We start from the raw sequence: 23,942 nt of genomic DNA, 5'->3' as shown, positions 1-23,942 counted from the left end.
CTCCCGTTACTCTGTCCTCTGTGACTACTCTGACTGGCACATGATCAGACGGTAGTAGCGGTAGATGGGCTTTGCAAGAAACCCGGAGACACGCAAATTTGATCGTGGAAAGTCAAAATCGTGATTGCGATTAAAATTTGATTAATTGTGCAGCCCTAGACTGAAAGATCAACTGAAACTGTGACATGCATGGTTTGTGTATGTGTGTGAGCCTGTACCATCTTTGAGAGGACAAATTAGTTTAGGACCATGAATGACAACCGAATTTGGTTAAGGATAATGGTTAGGCTTCGCATGACGGTAACCAGGATCAGCAAGCGTACAGTAAAGACAAAGAGTCTGCGTTACCTTACTTGACAGAATCTCTGCATTTTCCTGTTATTTCTAACAATTTTGTTAAACAAAAATGTATATTATGCTTGAGAAAATTAAACTGCAATTAACAAACTGGATTAAAGTTGGTAAATGGCTCTTAAACACATTAAGAGAGGACAATAAAAGGAAAAATCGCCATTTTTATTCCCTTTTTACTTGTAATTTTGGTGCTGGGGATTTTCCTTTGGAGCTAGCTAAAATCTCTTTGGGGGATGCCAAAAGGAAAAGCCTAGAGTGGGTAAACCCCGCCCACTCGGCCGGCGCCGTGCAGCTCGGTCTGGAAAGGAGCACGTTTAATTCTCCTGCTTCAGTTCACAATTTTGTGGGAACCAATCCCAAACTGGATTATCTACTTGAAGCACTATTGGCAGGTTTAACACGATGACGATAGAGAAGCGACCAAGCTGCTTCTTGTTTACATTCAACATAGCGGCCACCAAACGCCAGCAAAGCCTCTACGTCACCCGGATCATTGGTCTGATTGGGTGGACTATCCAGTTGCGTACAAAGTCATCTAAACTATGCCCGTTGATCTCAAATCTATTGAGCTCGGCTGGTCTGGTGATAGCCAGACTAGGAAGAACCCTAAACATGGTAAATTACGCCTTGTGTGCAGTGTTGGAGAGACAGCAGCAACGGTGTGCTTTAAATGTGCACAAACAGCAAACGCACTGCACTGGTGTGTCAACAAGCATTTTTGGCTGGCGGGTGAGACAGCAACAGGACAAGGAACTCCAGTCTGTCTATCAACAGCAGAGGTCAAGAGGGAAAGCCGTGTTAGAGATATTTCTTGCAGTTGGAGTGTAGAGTAGACCAAAACTTCACTTAATAAGTATAATGATGTCCAAATTAGGTTTTTGGAACATTAAAGATATCTGGCAAGGTAACCAATTCAAACAGATAATATAATCCTCCTCTTGAAGAAATTCATCCCCTGTATCTACTCCTCCCACTCACATCTGACTGACTTTGGGAACTTTCAAAGACAAAGTAGTTTCTTTCATTCCACACCACACTCTCAAAAGACGTCAGAGAAAGAAGAACAGAAAGAAGTAAAACACTTCGCCTCATCTGCAGCTTCTCATGCACGTCTTTCATGTTGATTCAAGACTCTGTACAAGGCCTTTTACAGAAAAACCTCTCCTGGTGCCAACATCTTCAGAGATTACATCTTTAGAGGGTGATGTCACGTGGCAGCGTCACTTTGAATGAGCGGTATCCAGCATTGCCGCCACATGAACAGATGGCGAATGTTACTTCTCGGGAAATAATTGAGAGATAAAATCGTCTACCCTGCTGTTCATCCGGTTTCAACGCCTGACTGTGATGTATTAAAATCTAATCCTACGTTACTGCACCACTGCGCTACAAGTGACAGACAAAACTCATTCTAGACATGCATGGTGAAAAGATTTCAGTCACAGGTCACTTACGAGTATCATTCAGATAGTTTGTTGTCACTTAAGCATGTTAAAAACAAGAAGGAACAAAATGTGTTACTCGGACTCAGCAGCATACACAATATATGTTGTAGCTAGAATAAAATAAATAAAATCTAAAGCCTATAATTAAAAGAACACAATTATAAAACCGAGCATGTCAACAGAATAGTGAATTCGTAGCTGCATGTAGTCGCCACAGCAAAAAGTGAAGAGGACAGGCTTAAGTCTGTGAGTTCATATTGTGTTGGACGGCAAGAGCCAATTACACCAAGATTTGTCATGGTGTACAACTATACCTTCTAGTAAATGTTCTTTCTGGTAGTTCATAAGACATAAAGTCAGTAAAAGTCCATCATTTTTTACTACTCCAAAACTGTACTTGGGGAAATCAAAAAAAAATCTCTCTGACAAAAAATACACCTGTGTCGCCAAAGCATAAGAAACATACATATAAAAAAACAAGGAGTAAATACATCTGATATAATAATACAGTAACACAGTAAACAGGATACTTATGATACAATTGTAGATCCTAAACATATTCTCTCTCTCTCTCTCTCTCTCTCTCTCTCTCTCTCTCTCTCTCTCTATCTCTCTACTCTCTCTCTCTCCTCTCTCTATCTCTCTCTCTCTCTTCTCTCTTCTCCCTTCTCTCTCTCTCTTCCTCTCTCTCTCTATCTCTCTCTCTTTTCTCTCTCTCTCTCCTCGGCGGATTTAGCCGTCCAAGTTTTGGGATCAAATCCCTGAATCGGACCAACTCAATGTGCATGCCAGTCACAAAAGCTCATTAACACAGTTCATCTGCCATCTCAGACTTGCAGAAATCTTCAAATATGCTTAAGTTAGTCAAATCTGCTATGCTGTTTTACTGTACAGACAGGGTTTGAAAACAAGTGCACGGGGCTGAACGAGTGGAAACAAACAATTAGGTTTACACAGTGTGCTGCAACTCAACCATGTTCTTCAAATTCAGCATCTAGTAGTAGTAGTAGTGAACAGCAGGGCATCTGGATTCCTCACAACCAAATGAAGAGTCTTTTCATGTGTAACTCCTAGACAGAATCACAGTTAAGGCTCCTGTGTGCATGCCAACGTTGGCGAGACAAGACATTACAGGAAAGGTTGTCTAATTCAAATCTGTAATATCATATTATATATGATTGTATATGATTTGTATATCATATGTTTCGCACAGACTAAAAGTGGGTGCTCAGCATTGGGATCAAATTGATCTTCAGTCAATGAACGAGAACACCCATGTTAGCACCAATAACTGGCTACTCTGAGAGAGGCTACCACTGTAGACACTTGATTGTAGAGGGAGTATTACAGCAATTTGTCTGAAATGCTCTGAGAGCGGAGCACTTTCGAGGAAGAGCATGAAAAAGGGAGGATCAAACCCATTTTTGTCTTTAGATCCTTTTATTAATGTCATTCTTTTTTCATCCTACCTTAAGAATTTGTGTCTTTTATGTGAGTTGTGCTTTCCATTCTTCTCAATATGTGAGGGAAACAAGGAACATTGCATACTGTGGGACCAAAGGGAAATGAACACAAGAATAAACAGTGCACATCCTGCTGATGTCTATTTCATGTTATAAAATAATGGAAACCATTGATCACAAAAAAAGAATAGCTCTTCGTGACAGCAGGTTGAATAGGACCTTACTCTTTTCCCCCAAAAAAGAAAAGATATGAGAGGACCCATCCATTTTCCTCAGCTGCTAGTGAAGGTTATATAGTGCCAGGAAGGCATGGGCTAACCAGGAATCAATTTAGAACATGCCAGGCTCCCAAATGAGCTTATTCTTTATAGCCCAGCACATTATGACAATAAAACATTTGGCAAGGACTAGGTAAATAGCTGAAAAGCAAACATAGATCACTTACCATCTGATGTCTCAAACACAAATACAGGATCATTACCACAACAATTCATTTATATACTGGGGCAGTGGCTAGAGACATTCACAATACAAAAGTGAATGTAGAATTAGTTTGCATAAGGATGAGCTAAAAGCATCAGCACTGTGTCAGTGTACACAGAAAAATAACATGTTGATGCTATAGGCCTACTTGGAGAAAAACAAGCAAAATGTCTGAGGTAAACAGAAAAAGATATCCAGCCTTGTGTCTGTATGTACTACTTCCCCATTAAATGTTTTGCAAATCAGAGGCAATGCTTAGGACTATAGCAACGACACCATTCAGAGAGGGGAACAACAGTCTACCAGAAACACTGATTTGTGTTTCCCTTTTTATTACATGACCGACTAAATGAACATGACACCAAATGTCTTCCTTCAAGGATATCTGTCCTCTTTGACAACCTTATGAGCTGAGGTGGTGGACACACAGGGAGGCAGTCGGCTCGACAGTTTACATTATGCTGACAGTAATTGGATACCGAAGTACGGGGAAAGGTATAAGCTTATACTTTATGGCGTGCAAGAGCAAATTAAGGCCTGAACTCCTGCATAGGAAGAAGCCATATTTTAATGTAAGTGGGTTAGTTAACACAATTGGGAGGCACGAGGGGTAGGATTAGGAGCCCCACAGCTAATCTGAACCAAACGTCCCTCTAGGTCCCAACCTTGTCACAGAGATGTGGCAACATGTGGTAATTGCTCTACGGAAATACAGTAGACAGCCTTTTTTTGTATTTTTGTATTTAGCAAAGAGCAAGCCTAATCATTTGTGGAGCCAATGAAATTACTCAAAATACAATACAATAAAAAACGTCTACATGGTTTCTTTTTCTAACAAAAACAAGACCAAACACAGCTAGACTTCACAATTGGACACTGTAAAGACTCTAGCCTTATTTCTCCAAGTTTGGTGATATTCAAATATTACTAACCCATTGAATAATCATCAATCCCATGCAGGCAAACACAAGGATGTTTCCAAAAAGATGACATTTAGGAAATGCAAGGGATTCACCTGGGAACATTGAGTTGTAATTAAGGCTGGACAATATATCAATATTATATCAATATCATGATATGAGACAGATATATAGATATTGTCTTAGATTTTGGATTTCGTAATATGGCATAAGTGTTGTCTTTTCCTGGTTTTAAAGGCTGCATTACAATAAAGTTGTCATTTTCTGAACTTACCAGACTGTTGTAACTGTTCAATTATTTGCCTTTACCCACTTGGTCATTATATCCACATTACTGATGATTATTTATCAAAAATCTCATTGTGTAAATATTTTGTGAATAGTCAACACTACAATATCGTTGCAGTATTGACTAGAGATGTTCGGATACCAGTATCACCTCTGATACTGCCTAAAACGCCTAAAACACTGGTATCGGGAAGTACTGGAGTTTATTCACCAATCCTAGAGATGGTCCCATACCATTTTTTGCTTCCCGATATTGATTCTGATACCTGAACTTGCATATTGGCCGATACCGAGTACTGAGCCGATGCCGGTGTGTGATAAATTTTACTATGCTTTAACAACTGTATACTGCTATCCCTGTATGTACGTAATTTCTATCTTTGTTGTCGGTCTGGCTAGGTTAAACTCTCAAACAATGAATGCCACAGAACTTCCTTTTATTATGCAGTTTGACAATCAGTTATAACTGAAAACGAACATAAATAAACATAGATTTTCTTCAGGGCTTTATTATGTGGTATCAGACAGCTGCATATACTCTAGTACTTCCCGATACCATCGTTTTAGGCAGTATCGGAGGTGACACTGGTATCGGAAGATCTCTAACCGATCCAGTACCACATAATAAAGCCCTAAAGAAAATCTACAGTAAGTAGTTCATTTATGTTCTTTTTCCGTTATGACTGACTGTCAAACTAGATAATAAAAGAAAGTTCTGTGAAATTCATTGCTTGTGTTTGTTCGTGTTTCACAAAGAGTTTAACCTGAACCAGACCAACAACAAAGATAGAAATCATATCACATCATAACATAACAACATAACACATAAATATATGACACAGTGGTATTGGATCAGTACTCGGTATCAACCGATACGCAAGTTCAGGTATCAGAATCGATATCGGGAAGCAAAAAAATGGTCTTGGACCATCTCTAGTATCGACATCAAGGTATTTGGTCAAAACTATTGTGATATTAGATTTTCTTCATGTCGCCTAGCCCTAGCTGTTATTAGCTAGTTTCGGGATCCTTAGGTGGCCCGTCAGGGTGCTAAGCAGCTCCTTAGTCTGCATATGCCTTGGGCCAGTTCTATTTCAACAGACACAAGTACACTAAACATTTATTTCAAAACACATTCTCAGCAATGTTATACTTAGAAAAAAGGCAAAAATTATGATAGAAATGAAACATTTAACAATTACTGTTCATCAAATATTAATTAAGCAGGTGTTTTTTCAAGCACCAGGGAAGATTGTGCCATATGGTTCATTTGTACCAGCACAAACCATTATCTTTAGAGCCTTAAAATGTGACCATAATGTTTTGATATGACATTATCATACAAGAAAATATTTGTGATAATACAAGAAGTGTCTCATATTGCTTTATGAGCAAACAGACTGATGACACAGAAACAGAGCCTACACTCATAGCCTAATACACAGATATTCAAGATGGACTACACCCAAATTCACTTGTCAGGGCTGACAGGAATTTCACTGGAATACTTGCACTTCCATGTACTGTGTAGACGGGTGCCAAACTTGTTCAGATCAAATGTTTGATTTAGTTTTCAACACCTCCAGTTTATGAAGACAGCTCTTAAACAGGGAGTTGCGGTTCACCTCCGCGAACACCATACAACACAAAAATGACACTTGTAGGCCTACAAATTTACTTGAATTATGCTGACTTTGTCAAACGCGTAGACTACAGGCTAAGGTCAATGTTATCTTCCAACACGAGCACGTGCAAAAACAGTTAATAACCTGAACGCGCGCGCACTTGTTCTGACTCCAACCGTAAAGTGCTTGAAAGGTTGTTGACGCAGTATAAATGCCAATTGCAAATCAATAACGCGAAAACAACAGTTCCTACATCAACTTGACTTTTTTTTCCCCCCCATGCGGAAAACTATTAATGTGTAGCCTACATTCACACTTTTGTTTAAACAGAAGTAGTCGGGAGTTAGCGTTACTTACCGATGTGTTTCAGCGGTGATTTCCACGTGCGGTCCTCGAATCCTTCGGTTAATTTGTCCAGCTGTTGTCACAGTTCAGACACTTTTCGGCAGCCTCTTCCTCACTGTGAGCTGTCTTAGTCTAAACGGTAGCCTTTGGTGTTTACCATCGCGTCGACTCCACTTCCACGACAGTTGTTGGTTTGTAAGCGGCGCGGGAGTAGTTTGTTTTCCCTGCTGCCGTTTCTGCGCAGGCAGAGACAGTCTGTCTGACTGCGGCTGTGTGTGTGTGTGTGTGTGTGTGTGTGGGATGGGAAACCAGTAGCAGGTCCCCAGCGACACACACACACAAACTCGCCCGCCAGTCACGTAACGTGACAGTGTCACATTACCACGTAGCATAGATGCATAGATACCGTTCACATCTGCATGTCTTGGTAGTCTCTGTGAAGTGCTAAGAGACGAAGAAGAAAATGGGCATTGGATGGAGCCTGGTTAAGGGTTTTGGACTCAAAATTCAAACTTAAAGAGAGGAATTATCCTTACAGCCTGAATGTTGTTTTTTTATGAAAAATAGCAGAAGACAATAAAGGAGACCATACATACATCACCACAGCTACACAACAACTGTAAGACCCAAAAGGCGCATGCTAAGAATAGGAGTTGAAAAATACTGTTTGCTAACTGATGGGTTATTATAACATTAGTGACACTTTCTTTGGGAATATTAGCTATTGGATTATAATGGAAGCAAAAATAATTGTTATGGTTTTTATTACATAGTCTTTATGATTCAAACCTTGAATATCTCTGATCATAGTGGACTCCCCACACAATAACTCATGTTCAGTTTTGCATTCCCTAAGGTCACTATTAAATAAAAGGTGTTCATCATATTTGAATTACTTGTTTAGACACTGCCAAGGACTAATAACAAAGGTCCTAGTGGGGATATTATGAATTGAAATGGGTGAAAATGAATAATATTTCATGTTTTTTACTTTGTCTGTGTGACTTAAACCTTAAACAGCTTTTGAAAGTGTGTCTAAGTGAACACAAACTAGGACATTTAGGCTCATTATATCAAAATCCTTTTTTTAATTACTTGTTTGGTCACTGGACACATAAAAGTTACTTTGAGTCTATAGGGATAGACTGTAATAGTTATATTAAGTAAGTATTGTAGTTTTTATCACCCTGTCTCTGTGATTCAAACTTTAAATATCTCTTATTATGGGAGGCTCCACATTATGAGTGGGAAGAGTAGGCCTACAGACACAAAGGTCACCATAGAAAAATAGCTTGACTTCTTTGAATTGGTTGTTTAGACCTATCTGAACATTTTCCAAGATCTTACTGCTGGATGTGTGGGAGGTGCCTTTGTTCAAGACTATCCTAAACTGCCAGCGAGGGTTTACTACCATCTTTTGTTTCTACAGCCGTGCCAACAGAAATTTGTTCCCTGGGACTTCACACTCACAGAGGCAGTGGAACTGCGTGTGTCTGTCTACTGTTTTGCTTGGCTGGTTGCGAGTCATCCAAATCCCCCACTCTAATTCCTCTCCTGGTAGACTTGGCTTCTTTTATAAGCTCTGTCTTCATTTTATACAGACTTGGACAACACTGCCTCATCTGAGATAGTTTTATGTGCTTCTGTCTCTTTGCCTCTGGGTCTCTGCAGCTGATCATTAGCATGTCGCGGGGGGAAAAGATGAGAATTTAAGCCATCATTGTTTGTCATGCTAAGCAGAGGACCAGCACTGTAGCAGATGTCAGTAAATCAATTGAGAAAGCCGTGATGTTAAATGCATGATGAAGGATAAACAAATCCTCATGTGGGTTAGAAACAGCAGTCCTGTAATCAAATAGGAATGTTTTTGATTTCCCTTCAAAATCTCATTGAAAACCCTTTGCACCCTTGCATGTCTGTGCACCAGCAATATGCTGCAACACCAAAGTCCCTGTGAGGTGTCATTTTATATAACAACACATAAAACCAGGTGTATTACTTAACAGCATATGTCATTCAATGTTCCACTTGTAAATAAAATTCATTAACCAGACAATCCATGCAGCCAAAAAACTAAATCTCACTTGGCAGGTGGAACCCCAATATTCAAACATAAAAGCTCCTCATTCCTCCAGGCCTTCGAGCTTCCTATGGATCGTATTACTGTTTGTCTGGCTTTGTGATACAGGCTACAGCAAGCAGTCCAGCCATCTGGTAGAGCATGTGGAAATAGTTCATTTCAAGAATTTAGAAATGAAAATTGTTTGCTGTGTCTTCTGAGACTATTTCTTCACGCTATACCTTCAGACACTCCATTTTGATTTACACAAGCTCTTCTTTTGATTGTAAATTTGGAAGGGGGTGTTGCTGCATTGGCTGCAAGACCATTGGGACAGGAGCAAGAATGAATTGGATACTAGACTCTCTGTGACACTGTAGAAATACTGTGCTGTACCTCTGTGCCCCCCCACATGAGCAAACGCTTTCACTGTAATGAGTCACTCTTTCCAAGTTAAGGGGAAAAGAGACAGTGGCCTAAAGGGGGGGAATTGTACTGTATATACACAGACATGCAACCACACAGGCGCACACAAGCAGAGAGGGTTAAAAGGGCATTAGCTGTTTCCTGCCGGTGAGTTTGGGAATTCAGGCAGCAGTCTCTCTCGAGGGAAAGACATGGCCGCTCATTGCTTTGATGAAAGAGGCAAAACACGGCACCAAGTCAAGGTTTTTGTACTATACGGCCCTATCGGTCTCAAAAACACTCTGAAGAATGATTGCCCAACAAATATGTTGAAAGCTTGACACTGATCATTGCTCAATTCAAAGCTGAGGTTAGCTTTTGGATGCATGACACACCACAGAGGCTGACACATCCTTCAGGTTATGCTCACGTGGCTCAAAGTTTCCGCAATGTGTTATAGAATTGGAATCTGTGGGAAGGGAATGGTGGTGGAAAACTGACCAATCCCATATATTCTGGTGGATTTGCTTGGATATCTTATAAAGTACTCATTATGTATGCTTAGTGCACTTTTGGAATTTACAGGTAAATTGTTTAGTGTGACCTGAGTCAAACCTGACCTGAGTGCAGCTTATTCACTTAAAACAAATGTGCCTGATATTCCCCTTAGAGTTTCTATTAAGTAGCAATACATAATTTGTTCATGCTGTTTGGTGTTCGTTGCAGTGTTTATCACTCATATATTAAAAATTAAAGTCCTGTGTAAGCTCCTTTGCACCACTACATAAAGAGGAAGCCTTTAAATGCATTATTTTTAAACCCTTATGGAATATTCCACAGTTGCAGTCAGTGAAATATGTACATCCAAGATGCCTGTCTTTGTGGCTGCCCCTTGACATGAAATGGGAAATTATAGATGCCTTCTGCATCACTTTATACATATTTCTGTGTAACTCTGTAGGAAATATTTTGCATGATTCAAAACCTTGGAATCTTGTCTGGAATGTAAAAAGAGCTTCTGTGGGCTTGAGTAAAGATTGTCCGCATATCACAAGCTTAATAAATCCTATAAAGAAGGACTCCTTGAATGCAATCAGTTCTTTTCCATCAAATGCTCTCACAAAAGAGGCAGGAGCTAATGTCAGAGCTCTACCTGGCACTCCTTCTCCCTCTACCCGACACTCCTTCTCCCTCTACCTGACACTCCTTCTCCCTCTACCCGACACTCCTTCTCCCTCTACCCGACACTCCTTCTCCCTCTACCTGGCACTCATTCTCCCTCTACCTGACACTCCTTCTCCCTCTACCCGACACTCCTTCTCCCTCTACCTGGCACTCCTTCACCCTCTACCCGGCACTCCTTCTCCCTCTACCTGGCACTCCTTCTCCCTCTACCTGGCACTCCTTCTCTCTTGGCTCCATCCCTGTCCCCCCTCTCTCTCTCTCTCTGCACACCCTCAACCCTTCCTCCCAAAATCCTGGAAGACACAAACATCCTCCCAGACCGTGACGTCAGACAAGGAGCTGTGGAGGCTGGCTGGATTAGGGAGAACGTGGTGCCTCAGTCCCCATGGTGTGCAGGGTAAACATGGAGATCTGACGATAGAGGAATGGAACAGGGCGAGGGACCCTTTGCTCGGACAACCGGCTGCCTCTCATCTCCCCCACACGGCCAGATGCCCGCCTGCTATGCACTCACACACTACCCAATACACTCTCTATTACTATCTATTTTTTCCCCTTCTCTTTCTGGCTGCTGCACCAAACCCTGAATTCATGTGGTTTGTTGTTTACTCTGCACAGTGTGAGGCATGAAACACATCAGACACTGGTTACAAAGCTGCATGAGAGCACACTAGAGAGAAAAACACGTCTCATTGTGGTCGAGCCTACATGCAATCATTACTTCTTAAAATGCGTGTGCACAGTGTGTTAGGTGGTCTTTCAGATGAGATTGTGTGTGTATGTTCCAGAGAATATCTAAGAGCATGTGTTTGATTGTCTGTCATCAGAGTTGTTTGGTGTTTCTAGGTAACTTTGTGGATCTCGCCACTTTCAGAGAGGTGGACTGTTTATGTGAGGAGGGTGGGTCTGCAACCTCTTGTTTAGGTTTCACGTCACTTCATGTGAGGGAGTATGTGTGTGTGCGATCTTTGCTGCACTCCCCACGCACATTTCACATTATCGAACCAGGTCAAGGGTTAAGATCCACTTTGCTAATCTTTGAGTATGAAATAAGAAAATATCAATCAATACTGGTGTTGATTTTTACTGCTAGCGCCTGATAGAATATCTTTGTGGCCTCTAACCAATCACATTAGAAACACAAGAACGGACATGTTGTTTTTAAGACTTTTTTTATTGCCCTGCTGTTTTTCTGCTTTCACGGAGAACTCTATGTTGAGCAGAACCACTTTTTATGTCTATTTGGACTTTCTAAAGCATATCTGTGTGCCTTTTACAAAGAGTCATTACAGGACAATGGTTGCTAAAAGGCTTCATCTGATTGATCCAGAAGATCTGTCAGATTAGGAGCATTATCCATATGACCGTTTAGGCACTACTGGAACAGAAAGACCTGTCAATTCTTTAAAATTATCCCAACAACTATTCGGCTTACACTGATGACATTTTTGACAATGGTTTTGCATTTTTTTAAGCGAGAATTTTGAGATCAGTCATTGGAATATTCCACACTTTAATTAGATTTCATCATCTGGCTGCTCGGCCAGCTACTTTAATGCTCAAATCAATCATAGCTGCTTTGTCGCTTTGTAAAACAGTTTTTTTTTTTTTTGCTTTGAATCCCTTCCATGAATTCTGCATTACTAAAATAAAGCTGGTTGCTCAATCAATTACCCATTTGGTTTTAATATAAAAAAAAGTCAATATCTAATTCAGATCAGACTGTATTGTATGTATTTACGAGGAAAAGAGAGAGGTCTCGCTAATCTTGGTTGGACAAGACTTCACTTTTCTAAAACCAGAACATGTGTCAGAGGTATAATTAATCTTCACTTTGCCTTTCAGATTGGCATTATAATATGAAAGCAGTGCGGATGCAATTAACATCCCATCAAAATTGCTGATTGTAATTGTTAATTTTCGACATCTGGGGAACGATAATACAGTGTGGAATGCGAAACACTGACTCACTGTAACTAGTGTTTCTGTCAGTATACACATCATGCCAACTCTGTAGAAACATTTAATCTCACGTTGCCCGCAGGCAGCAGCTTAACTCAGGAGTAAAAACATGATTTTCAAAAGGAGAACACATGCTAAATCAAAGATAATACTCTGGGGTGTGCTGGAGTCAGATTTCGGAAAAAACTCGCCAGTCAAAATAATCTGTAATGGAGCCACGCATCATTAAACACCACAAACTACATCCATCTCTGTCACGGCAGTCAGACGGTTGATTGATAGGTGAGTGGAGCGTGCACGATTGTGTGTTGTATTCTCTAATACACCAAGTCACCTCAGTTATTATAAACGATTCAGGCCCCTGAAAGCCTCACTGAGGTCTCTCAATCCACATGATACTGAAGAAGTCCTTCAGTATGTCTCTTAAATGCCCCATTTATTCACCTGGAAGTACAGCGTTGCAAACGATGGGCTCCATAGCACAGGCCTACCTGTGTATCAGTCAACCCATGTGATAATGTTTTTATGATACAAGTTTACCCAGTGGAAGTTTTAACACAAATCTCTGTCCGTCTGTTTGAGTCATCTTTACTCTGTCCTTTGTCCCTGCCTCCCACTGACCACCTCGGTTAAAAGCAGCCAATTTAGACGATCAATGAGCAGAGCCCTCTGGGAAACACAAAGAGCCAAGAATCCAATTTCATTTTGGTCTTTATTGTTGGCAGAACAAGCGGTGTCGCTTGAAGACGCTGTCATTGGGCCGTGACGCCACGGGGAGATAATGTGGAGACACATGGACACAGGTGGCACTGACTGACTTATTTCTCATTATGTCTCGATGTCTGACAACAGTTTACGGCAAATGGGTTATAAAAAAAAAGGATGCAATTGAGGGAGAAGTCACCATGAGGTCCAAGAAGGTGTTGGCGGTAGAGGCCTTTTTCAATACTATCAATCCAAAGGTATTGATTTTAACATCTGAACTATCTCAACATGTTACACTGAGGCCTAGTTCATACTGCAGTAAATGCATGCCTGTATTGAAGAAGAATATGTCCCTATTGTCCCATTTGAACCTTTCTGTTCACCTTATATTTCAAAAGTAAGATTCCTATTGATTCATGCAGCGTTAAAATTTCGACAGAACATCTCCCAGGATACGTCTGTTTCCTTGTCAGACAAGTCAGCAGACATTGTTCACATTATGCCCCAGGCAAAGACAGGTTCTTCCACCACCCCGGAAAGAAAAGAAAAAAAGAAAAGAGAGCTGACACTTGTCTGTTTGTCTCAAACACGTTCCCTAAGAACAGCCCTTTAAATAGCATTAACTCAGCTGGAAAACAAGATTCAGCCCAAACAAAACAGGTTTTAGTGAGCGAGGTGATGCAAATTAACCAATTTTGTGCAACAACGGTTAAAGCCAAAAGGTCCCTGATGGAGAAGTGGATTGCTTTAGACAAGAGTCCCACAGCAAATAGTCCGAGAGAAGATTTGACTTGAAATGTTAACATGTGAAGCTTCAGCTGTATTTGTCTATACTTGTGTGCTGTATGTATGCTTGACCATGAAAATCTTGCGTGCTGCAAAAAAAGTGATGATGCAAGCGCCTTGGCTCCCAACAGCCTCATCTCATCTCCATAAACACCATGTGACATGACTTCATCAGCTGAGAGGACACCCTCCGGCTCAGTTCTGAGACTTTAATGACGTGTTTAGAATTTCCTCAACTGCATGCGTGCTGTCCCGGACTTCAAGGTTAACAAGGTGGATGACCTAAGGCTTCATCCAACAGATGAGATGTAGTGGCGTCAATTGTTACTGGACAAGGTTTTCCTGTTTCTATTAAGACCAGAACAAGAAGAAATACAGCATCCAACATCCAGTGTACGAGTCAGTGACATAGACTTTAGGATAATGACCAATGTGTAAACGTCTTTCCACAAAAACTCCCTAAAAGTTTAATTCAAAATTCAAAACTTATCTCCAAGATTAATAGTACTCTTCTTGCAAGCTCAATGGTAAATACACACTATTTAACCCTTGTGTTGTCTTCACTTCCGGGACCCTCTCGTATCCCTAGGGTCAAACTGACCCGTGAATTATTTGGGGTTTTGAAAAAAATTATGAAATAAAAATGTACTTCATAATCTATTGACAAATAATTGTCTTTATCTCAATTTCAAACAATTGAGATACCATATGTGATTAGCGAATGCAATCAGCCTCTACTAGAACACTAGGTTATAATTCATGTTAAAAATCCACTATGTCATCATTCTTATCTTGGAAAAACATAAGTCTCATGTCGAGAATAATTTTCTGAATTGAGTCAGGAATACGTGTTTATCACAGAAAATAAGGTAAGGCCATTGATTTTCAGGTAGACAAAATGTATAGTTTCCTGTACAGTTCACAGTACCATTTTTCTTCTTGTAAAAATTTGAAGTGGGTCAGTTTGACCCGAATACCACACAAGGGTTAAGACAAAAGTGGGAACAAGATCTTCACATGGAAATACACCAAAAAGATTGGTCTTTTAGTTGCAGGAAAGTACATAAACGCTCTTATAATTTAAGGCATACATTGGCACTATTTAAGATAATACACAGGGTTTATTATACCCCAGAGAAATGAAATGAAATGTGAGATACACAGTGACATATCGTCCTTCTGCTGTCGTTGTAAGAATTCTATGCACAATTTTTTTCACATGCTTTGGTCCTGTGAACAACTTTTGTTATTTTGGAAATTTGTTACCAAGCTGATATCTCTGTGTTTAAATGTACTGTATATGTTCCGCTTTCACCTCGGTTATGTCTTTTGGGAACTAATATCACTGACAAGTGTAATAAATGTGAAAGTATGTACATAGATCTTGCTTTGATGGCAGCTAGGAAATGCCTGGCTTTAAAATGGAAGGCTTCCACGCCCCCAGCAATAGTCCACCGGTGGAATCAATCATTAGTTACCACGACAAAATGTATTATGTTGTTTGATTTATTAAGTGACACTCACTTTACACCTGATGAAGACGTTGGAGCGGTTCTTCCTCAGTCTCCTCAGACCCCAGGTACAGCACGCCGAGGACCGCCTGCAGTTTGCGTACCAGCCAGAGGTTGGTGTGGAGGACGCCATACTCTACCTGCTACACCGGGTCCACTCCCATCTGGATAAGGGGAACGACACAGTGAGGGTCCTCTTCTTGGACTTCTCCAGTGCCTGTAATACCATACAGCCCCCTGTACTCCTGGACCAACTGAACAGGATGGGAGTGGATCCCTATCTGGTGGACTGGATCAGAGACTACCTCAGCGACAGGCCACAGTACGCCAGGCTAAAGGACATCATGTCTGACACTGTGGTCAGCAGCACTGGAGCCCCCCAGGGCACAGTGCTGGCCCCTCTTCTCATCACCCTGTACACCTTGGACTTTTGTTGTAACTAGGAGCTGTGTCACATACAGAAGCACGCAGATGACACAGCCATTGTTGGGTGTGTCAGGGGCGACAGGGAGGATGAGTATCAGAGTCCTAACTGCCCTAACTGCCTACAGCTCAACACCTCTAAGACGAAAGAGCTGGTGGTTAACTTTGGGAGGTCCAGACCAAGACCAAGACCAGTCCTGCTAGAGGGAGTTAAGGTGGAGGAAGTTGAATCATACAAATACCTCAGGCTGTGGCAGGACAACAAACTGGACAGGACAACACACAGCAGCCACCTGTACAGGAAGACACAGAGCCGGCTGTACTTCCTGAGGAGACTGCGCTCCTTTAACATCTGCAGCAAACTGCTGTGGATGTTCTACCAGTCTGTGGTCACCAGTGTCCTCTTCTACACTGTGGTGTGCTTGGGGGGGGGCGCGCATATCCAAGAAGGACACCCACAGGCTGGATGAACTGATCAGTCGGGCCGGCTCTGTGCTCGGCATGAAGCTGGACTCACTGGTGACGGTGGCAGAGAGGAGGACATTGGACAAACTGCTGGAACACACATACACACACACACACACACACACACACACAAACCTGGACTTAAATTAATACCTGGTCACTTTATCACTTTAACACTGGACTCAACACTGACACTTTTGATAAAAATGTATGGTCTTTTTTGTCTTTATTTGACGAATGTTCTTATTGTTATTATTATTATTTTGTTGTCTTTATACTGTCTTTTTTATCTTTTTTTTTTTTTTTCTTGCTAAAACTGCCGCTGGCATTTTCTATTTCCTTGCGGGAGTCATCCCAAAAGGATTAATAAAGAGAAGTCTAAGTCTAAGTCTTTATCTTTCTGGTATTTTTTTGTCTGTTTTGTCCTAGAGTGAAGGATTTGAAATATGAAAAAAAAACTAGAATAGTTTAATAGCCAGTCATATCTGTTAACAACTAGAATTCATCAATACCAATCCAAAAAACATTCAAGTCTGTTTAGCTGCTCCAGATTGTAGTTGATGACATGAAGATAGTCTTGGCACTTTTCAGCGTTTAGCCCAGACCTTTTCCATGGAAACACATCTAGACTGAACTGTCCAAGATAATGGGAATAGCATGTGGGAGTTTTTTTTTTTTTTTTAGGGTGGATTTCATCCAAAATGAATCCAAAAGGTTAAGCATATAAACCGAACTGTGGGTAGTATTATATTAAAAGTTGTGAAAATTTATGGAAAGGGACTGGAAAAAAAACTGATTCTTCATTGTTTGCTTGGAGAGGGATTTGAGTATTTCATTTATATTTCCAGCTAAGAGGAACACATAATGTTTCTAAGGTGTTTAGGACACACACACACACACACACACACACACACACACACACACACACACACTTAGTGATGAATGTTGTTATGCTGTTTGCTGTTGATTTACAAACCAACACATTCAAGGTTCTCAAAGTTACGTAGAGTTAAGTTATGGGAGACAATCTGTCCCACTCTTAAAGAGATAGACCCGCAATGCACAACTCAAGTAGTGAATTAGATTAGATTAGATTAGATAACACTTTATTCATCCCACAGCGGGGAAATCTCTTTGTTACAGCAGCATTCTCTACAATAAGAGCAAAAAACAAACAAACAAGTAATTAGACACACAAGAAAAACAGGCAAACAGTAGACAATGAGCAGAAGGTAGACTGAAGTAAAGTGGAGTCAAATAAAGGTATTGTAAAGTAAAGTGCGCTTGCCACAGTACAAAAAGAAAAAAGAAAAAGTGTAACGGTGGAATAGTCCACTAATAGGCAGGCAAAGGGTACAACTGGCAGGAGACAAGATATAATTGAGGTAAGTTTGGAGAGACTACCGTATTTAATCATTAAATCAATGAATATGTTTGTTGTATCTCTTTTTGGTGTTGTAGTTTGTATACGGTCCCTATGCACTCAGCAGCAGAGAGAAGAAGCCATCAGGCAAGTGTTATTTTAATAAAGTCCTGGTGTACTTACAAACTTTCCAATCCATTGTTTTATGAGTACATAACATTTTTGTACTACTGTAGAAGTTTGGTACCATTTTGGGCATCATTAGTAGGGTAATTTAACGAGATACACACTTGGTTCCATCAGTGCCTGCACTAAGGTGTGCTGCTGATAATGCTAACTCTCCCAATGTTAGACCAAAGGAAAAAAGCTTCTAGGGGGGTTGTTTGGCTCGAGGTCAGGGTGCAAAGGACCCTAGGGTGAAATTACTATGAACCATCCCTTTAAATACACAAGACAGGGGAGAAAAGGAGACACTGGTCCAACACATTAGGACGGGGACAGGTAATCACACAGACGGGAACATCTACAACAGGACGTCATACAAGACAACACAAAGCAGAACAGAGAACTTTTCCAAATAAAACAGAATACATCAAACATGACACAATCAAAGAGAAATGGAAATAGAAAAACTTAAAAGGTCTACTGACAGCTAGCATAGTGAGGGGACCATGACTGTCTGTACCAAATTTCATGCTAGTACATCCAATGCCGTAGAGACAGTTCATACAAACCTAATGGCGGCATCATTTGAATTTATCATCTGGGGACCGTGAATGACAAAAGTATAAAGTTTGGTGCCAATCCATCCAGTGCATGATGAGACATTTCACTGGATAAGTGAAAACGTCGGCCTGCTGATGCCACTAGATGAAAGATCAGGAAAACAACAAAGCCAGTAGGATTCATCCTCTTGGGAAAATGAATGTCTGTGCACAGCCTCGTGACAATCCATAAAATCGTTGTCAAGACATTTCATTAGAAAACCAAAACTGCGAAGCTGCAGGTGATGCTGGATGAAAAGTCAGCGGATCACCAAGGTCAGTATGATTTATGAATGACCATGCATGCTTAAACCCCTACAAGAGCTCCTCACTTTCTAACATCTTGGCAGCAAGTATTTTAACTTTCAGCCACCATTAAATATACTCTGACAGTTACCTCTTGACAGGTTTTTTTTTCAGCAGTTAGAAAAAAAGAATAAAAGAATTGATCTAGATATGTCTAACCCATTGCTCTGAAGAGTAAAGAGAGTTTTTCTTCAAGGAAATTTCAAGGCTTATCTGAAACCAGCTTATCAGCACATCTGCTGTCATGGCTGACGTTGTCTGTGGCACTCCACTCCCTGCAGGCGATAGTGGTGAATGTCAGAAACACTTTCCTTGAGAGAGAGATCCCCGTGACATTGACTTTTACCAGCTGTGAACTTCAGGAATGAGGGAAAGCAGAGGAGTACTTCCCTGAAAGTGAACTGTGCTCTCGGTTCTAGGAAGCTGCCGTGTGCTATGGCAACAGGTGTTACTGTGCTCCGTGTATTGTGTTACTTCATCTATGTTTTTAATGTACTGCATTCTAATTGTTTATGAGGCACAATCTATGAACATCATCCACCCCGTCCTCCCTAGGGTTCAGAGGAATTCCACGTCACTGGGTGGAGCCATCATTGAGACGTCATTACTTCCCACACACACCGTGAACACAATGGGCCAGATCCCACTATGGCGTGGGCTATATAGGGAACATCGGAGGCCGCAAGAGAATAGTTACATAAAAAGGTATGCTTCCACGTCTGAAGCCCATCTACAAATGATTCTCTCTGCGCTTCCAAAGCTTTCTTGGAAGTTACTGCTGTCAAAAGTGAGTTTAAGAGTTGCAGTGAAACCCATGTTCCACAAGAACGGGAGGTTCTTATTTGATTCATTGTTCCCACTGCGGTGCTCTGCACCTCATCTGATCTCACGACTGAATGCAATATGGACGCAAGTTCACAGACTGTTAAAATGCTGTGTCATCGCTTGGATACTTTAAGGGTTGATTACAAGAGTCTACTGTAAAACCAAATTTTAAATTATTAGATGAAATGTGCACAAAAGCGGGGCAGATGTACATTTTCAGATTCAAAGAATGTGCCATCAAGGCGGAAGAGTCTATTACGCTTTTTTTAGTTTTTGATTGCAACGACGTTCTTCATACAGGTGTGCCCCAGAATCACTGCCACAGGATTACTAACACTTCATGAATGAAATAAAATGAAGTATTTGATGATATAATAATGTATACTTTGTTAATCCAGCAAGGGAAAATAACAATTTACATTCTTGTTATTACACACAGGCATGAAATACACACACATGCCCAGTACCTATACACGCACTAACTGGAGAGATGTCAGAGTGAGGGGGCTGCCCATGGAAAGGCGCCCCGAGCAGTTGGGGGTTGGGTGCCTTGCTCAAGAGCACCTTGGGAGTGCCCAGGAGGTGGACTGGTAGCTGGTGATGTGCCAGTTAACCATACTTTGAGAACTTGAACCAGCAACCCTCCAGTTTCCAACCCAACTCCCTACAGACTGAGCTACTACCCCCACCAAGTCATCAACTTGTTAAAGCATTCCTATTAACCCATGCCGACTGTGCTGGCGCTCTACAGAGCACTACTGTGGCCATCAGGTGGTGGGAGCAGCTGCCCAGGTATCATGGCCTGTAACATCTCTGTATGCCTGCGATAGACGGGACGTCCGCTGTGTCCTAAACATGCACATAGACAGACTGTCAGCGGGCCTTGCTCTGATCTAATCTCCTACTTAATCTGGCACTTGCTTTTTTGCTGGGATGCCAGGTATAAATGTCAGATTTGGGCAAAGAAACCTCTAGAGAAGTCTGGGCTGCACTGAGCAGGAGACTGCAGAGGAGAGGTGGAGAGTACAGGTGGTGGCGCATTGCCCTCTAGTGGAGAAACATAACCAGTGACATATAATTTGTATGCATGACGTGCCAATTACATTTTTAATTATTTGCCTTAGGTACAGTCCGAAGTCTTTAATTTGCCTTTGGTAACATTAAAAAACTTGTCAGAGAAAAGCTTTTCTAAGCAAACCTTCTTCTCTATTACTGTATATTGTAATTTATCTCTAACCCTTCTTCATCAGAATCAGAATCCGAATCATCTTTATTTGCCAGGTATGACGACACATACGAGGAATTTTTCTTCGTAACATTGTTGCTCACAATGCGTTTAAACATATAAAACAACCGAACAATACACACACACCAACATATACTGTACATACATCTAAACAGAAACAATAGAGAGGCAATAGTGCAATGAGTGCAATGAAGAGTGTGTATGCAGGAATTGTGATAGTTATTATTTTAAATGAGGAGCATAGTGCAAAGGATGCTGGAATAAATAATGTTGTTTTATTATATTACAATATGAATAGTAGGAACAGCTCTGGAATAGGGAATGAGAATGATGAATAAATAATAAATAATAAGTGAGATATGAGAATGAGAATGATGAATAAATAATAAACAATACGTGAGATTTGAGAAAGACAATGATGAATAAATACTAAATAAGTGGAATAATAAGTGGAACCAGTAAACAGGTGCTGTTAGAGACAGTGTTACTGGGTTATTGACCAGAATTGAACCTGACACTGTGGGTAAGAAGTCAGCTGTTCATCAGAGCGATGGCTTGTGGGTAGAAACTGTTCCTGAGTCTGTTGGTTTTGGCGTACAGTGCTCTGGAGCGCCTTCCAGAGGGAGAAGCTGGAACAGGTTGGGTCTGCAGTGATGTTTCCTGCCATTTCCTGACTCTGGAAGAGTGTAAGTCATGGACGGAGGGCAGGTTGGCACCGATGATCTTTTCTGCTCTCCTAACTGTCCGCTGTAGTCTGCTCCTGTCCTTTTTGGTGGCAGATCCAAACCAGACAGTGATGAACGTGCAGAGGACGGACTGGACAATGGCTGAGTAGAAGTGGATCAGCAGCTCCTTAGCTCTGCTGGGCCTTTTTGATGATGGTGTCAGTGTTGGGCTCCCTGGGATATAGTGGATCCCAGAAACCTGAAGGATTCCACAGCAGACACAGGGAGTGAGCCACATTCCACTAACTTCTAAACACCCCATGAGCTGGATGACTGAGAACCTTAAAGCAGATATCTTCAACAGGGGGTCTGGGGTTCTCAGAGTTACTGAAGGGGGGGCTGCCAAATAATGTAAAAAATATATTCTTTTGAAAGTTTATTTCAAAAATTAAAACACGTCTGAAAATATACATTAACATGAATGCAAAATTGTAATAGCAAAGATAAATTGGCCTATTTTTGAAGAAAAGAAAATGTACAAAGGGCACCTCATATCTCATATCTCATATCTCAGTTGGCAAAGCCCACATATGGAGGTTTACTCAACGCAGCGGGCCGGGGTTCAACTCCGACCCTTTGCTGCATGTCATTCCCCCTCTCTCTCCTCTTTCATTTCTTCAACTAGCCTGTCAATAAAGGCCTAAAAATGCCCAAACATAATCTTTAACAAAAGAAAGCATGTATACAATGAAGTTGTGCCTACTATAGGAATGTTAGCCGTAATGGTAGCCATACAGTTAAGGAGTCACTGTGCCTTCCAGATGTGTTTAACATTAAAACATGGGGCAACCTCTAGCTCAACAAGTAAGAGCGTGCGCCCCACGTAGGTGGAGTCCTTTGCAGAGGCCCGGGTTCGAGTCCGACCTGCGGCCCTTTGCTCTGTGTCACGTCCCACCTTTCCTGTCTATCCACTGTCACTAATAAAGGGAAAAATGCCCCAAAAAAACATTAAAATATGATGCATAAATAATGTCCATTTCTTTTTATCCATTCTGCCCTGTTTAGTATGCAACTCAATAGGGGCCCCTGGCCTAAATGACGTTGAAGACGACCCCCCCCCGCCCCATACATTTTCTATGGGCTTTTAAGGCAAACATTTGGATATGTGGAAATGAACTGGCCATGTGTCAAGAGCTAGGAAGATATTTTTGTCACAGAACCGTATAAACATGAAGTGCAATACACTAACAAACTTGCCTCAAACTTCAACAAAGAAAACCTCGCTGTACAAAGTTTTCAGATAACAGGAAACAGAACAGAAATAAAGTGCAATACACAATTTATTTCCTACAGCAAAAAGGGCTCTACAGTGAGTTCAATGGTATGTTTCTACTTATAAACTGTTCTAAAAATCTCAACAGGGTACCCAGTGGCAATACAATGTGGGAAGTATTGATCCATTAACCAAATGGTCAGGCAGCAAAGTGACAGTACTCTGATCCAACGGATGGGGGAAATAGACCCCAACAAAAGCACGTTGTTGGGAGTAACATTTTCCAAAAACCACAGTGCCCCGCCATTTTAAGAAATTACTGAACCTTTGAAATGACTTTGCTTGGGGAGGAGTGCCACAGACAGGGTTGGGATGTCAGAACACTGATGCGTAAGGGCAAATAAAAAAAACAAGAAGGACTGGTATTAAATAAAAATTACTTTATTTTTTAAAATAAATGCATTTTTTACAGTCATAAAACAGAACAGCAGGACATGCACTGCTGCTCCCGACACTGGAGGCAAACAAAAGCATCAGAGAAAATAAAGCCAGACGAGGCTTGGTTCTCTCTTACCTCTGTTCACTTATGCTGACTTGTCTCAAACTCCAGGGTCTAAACAATGTGGGTCTCCTTCATATGGACATTATTAAATGGCACACTTCAGACGAATAAGTGAAGAATTTTAAAAAGGCGCTGAGCAAATCAAATTTGCAGCAAAAATTAAGTATTGCGGTCAGTCTAAAGAATGAGCTAAAACACAACTCGGGGCCACAGATGGACAGAAGAGAAAACAGAAAATCAATAAAATGAAGGTGAAATGCAAGGGGAAAAAAAGAGCACATTGGAAAGGCATACATATTTATATTTAAAAAGATATTATAATATGTACTCAACAAATATCTTAATCAAACCTGGAGTTTGAGAATAGTGTTATCTTCATATATATTCATATTTATCTTCATCTGAAAACTCAGTAAGGACAACGTAAGCAGGCACAATTATGAATACTACACGTTGACAGATGGCTTCCCCCTCTCTTTTCTGAAAGGCAAGACTTCCAACCCCCCCCCCCCCC

General features: G+C 41.0%; 1 protein-coding gene and 1 long non-coding RNA gene across 2 annotated transcripts in view; one reads left to right on the top strand and one right to left on the bottom strand.

Annotated features, from left to right (window-relative positions):
* stxbp6 (syntaxin binding protein 6 (amisyn)) overlaps window positions 1–7,243 on the bottom strand; it is a 64,240-nt gene extending 56,997 nt beyond the window's left edge. The window contains exon 1 of the mRNA XM_032499618.1: window positions 6,936–7,243. The gene's annotated coding sequence lies outside the window, so the exon portion shown is untranslated. The remainder of the gene's footprint in view (window positions 1–6,935) is intronic.
* Window positions 1–18,236, top strand: part of LOC116669674 (uncharacterized) — a 20,006-nt gene extending 1,770 nt beyond the window's left edge. Inside the window, exons 2-4 of the long non-coding RNA XR_004326834.1 lie at window positions 1,002–1,013; window positions 13,713–13,716; window positions 17,912–18,236. This is a non-coding gene — a long non-coding RNA (uncharacterized LOC116669674). The remainder of the gene's footprint in view (window positions 1–1,001; window positions 1,014–13,712; window positions 13,717–17,911) is intronic.
* The last annotated feature ends 5,706 nt before the right edge of the window (window positions 18,237–23,942 follow it).

Source organism: Etheostoma spectabile, chromosome 20 (genome assembly GCF_008692095.1).
Source record: "Etheostoma spectabile isolate EspeVRDwgs_2016 chromosome 20, UIUC_Espe_1.0, whole genome shotgun sequence".
NCBI lineage: Eukaryota > Metazoa > Chordata > Actinopteri > Perciformes > Percidae > Etheostoma > Etheostoma spectabile.
This window is presented reverse-complemented; position numbering and strand designations above follow the sequence as displayed.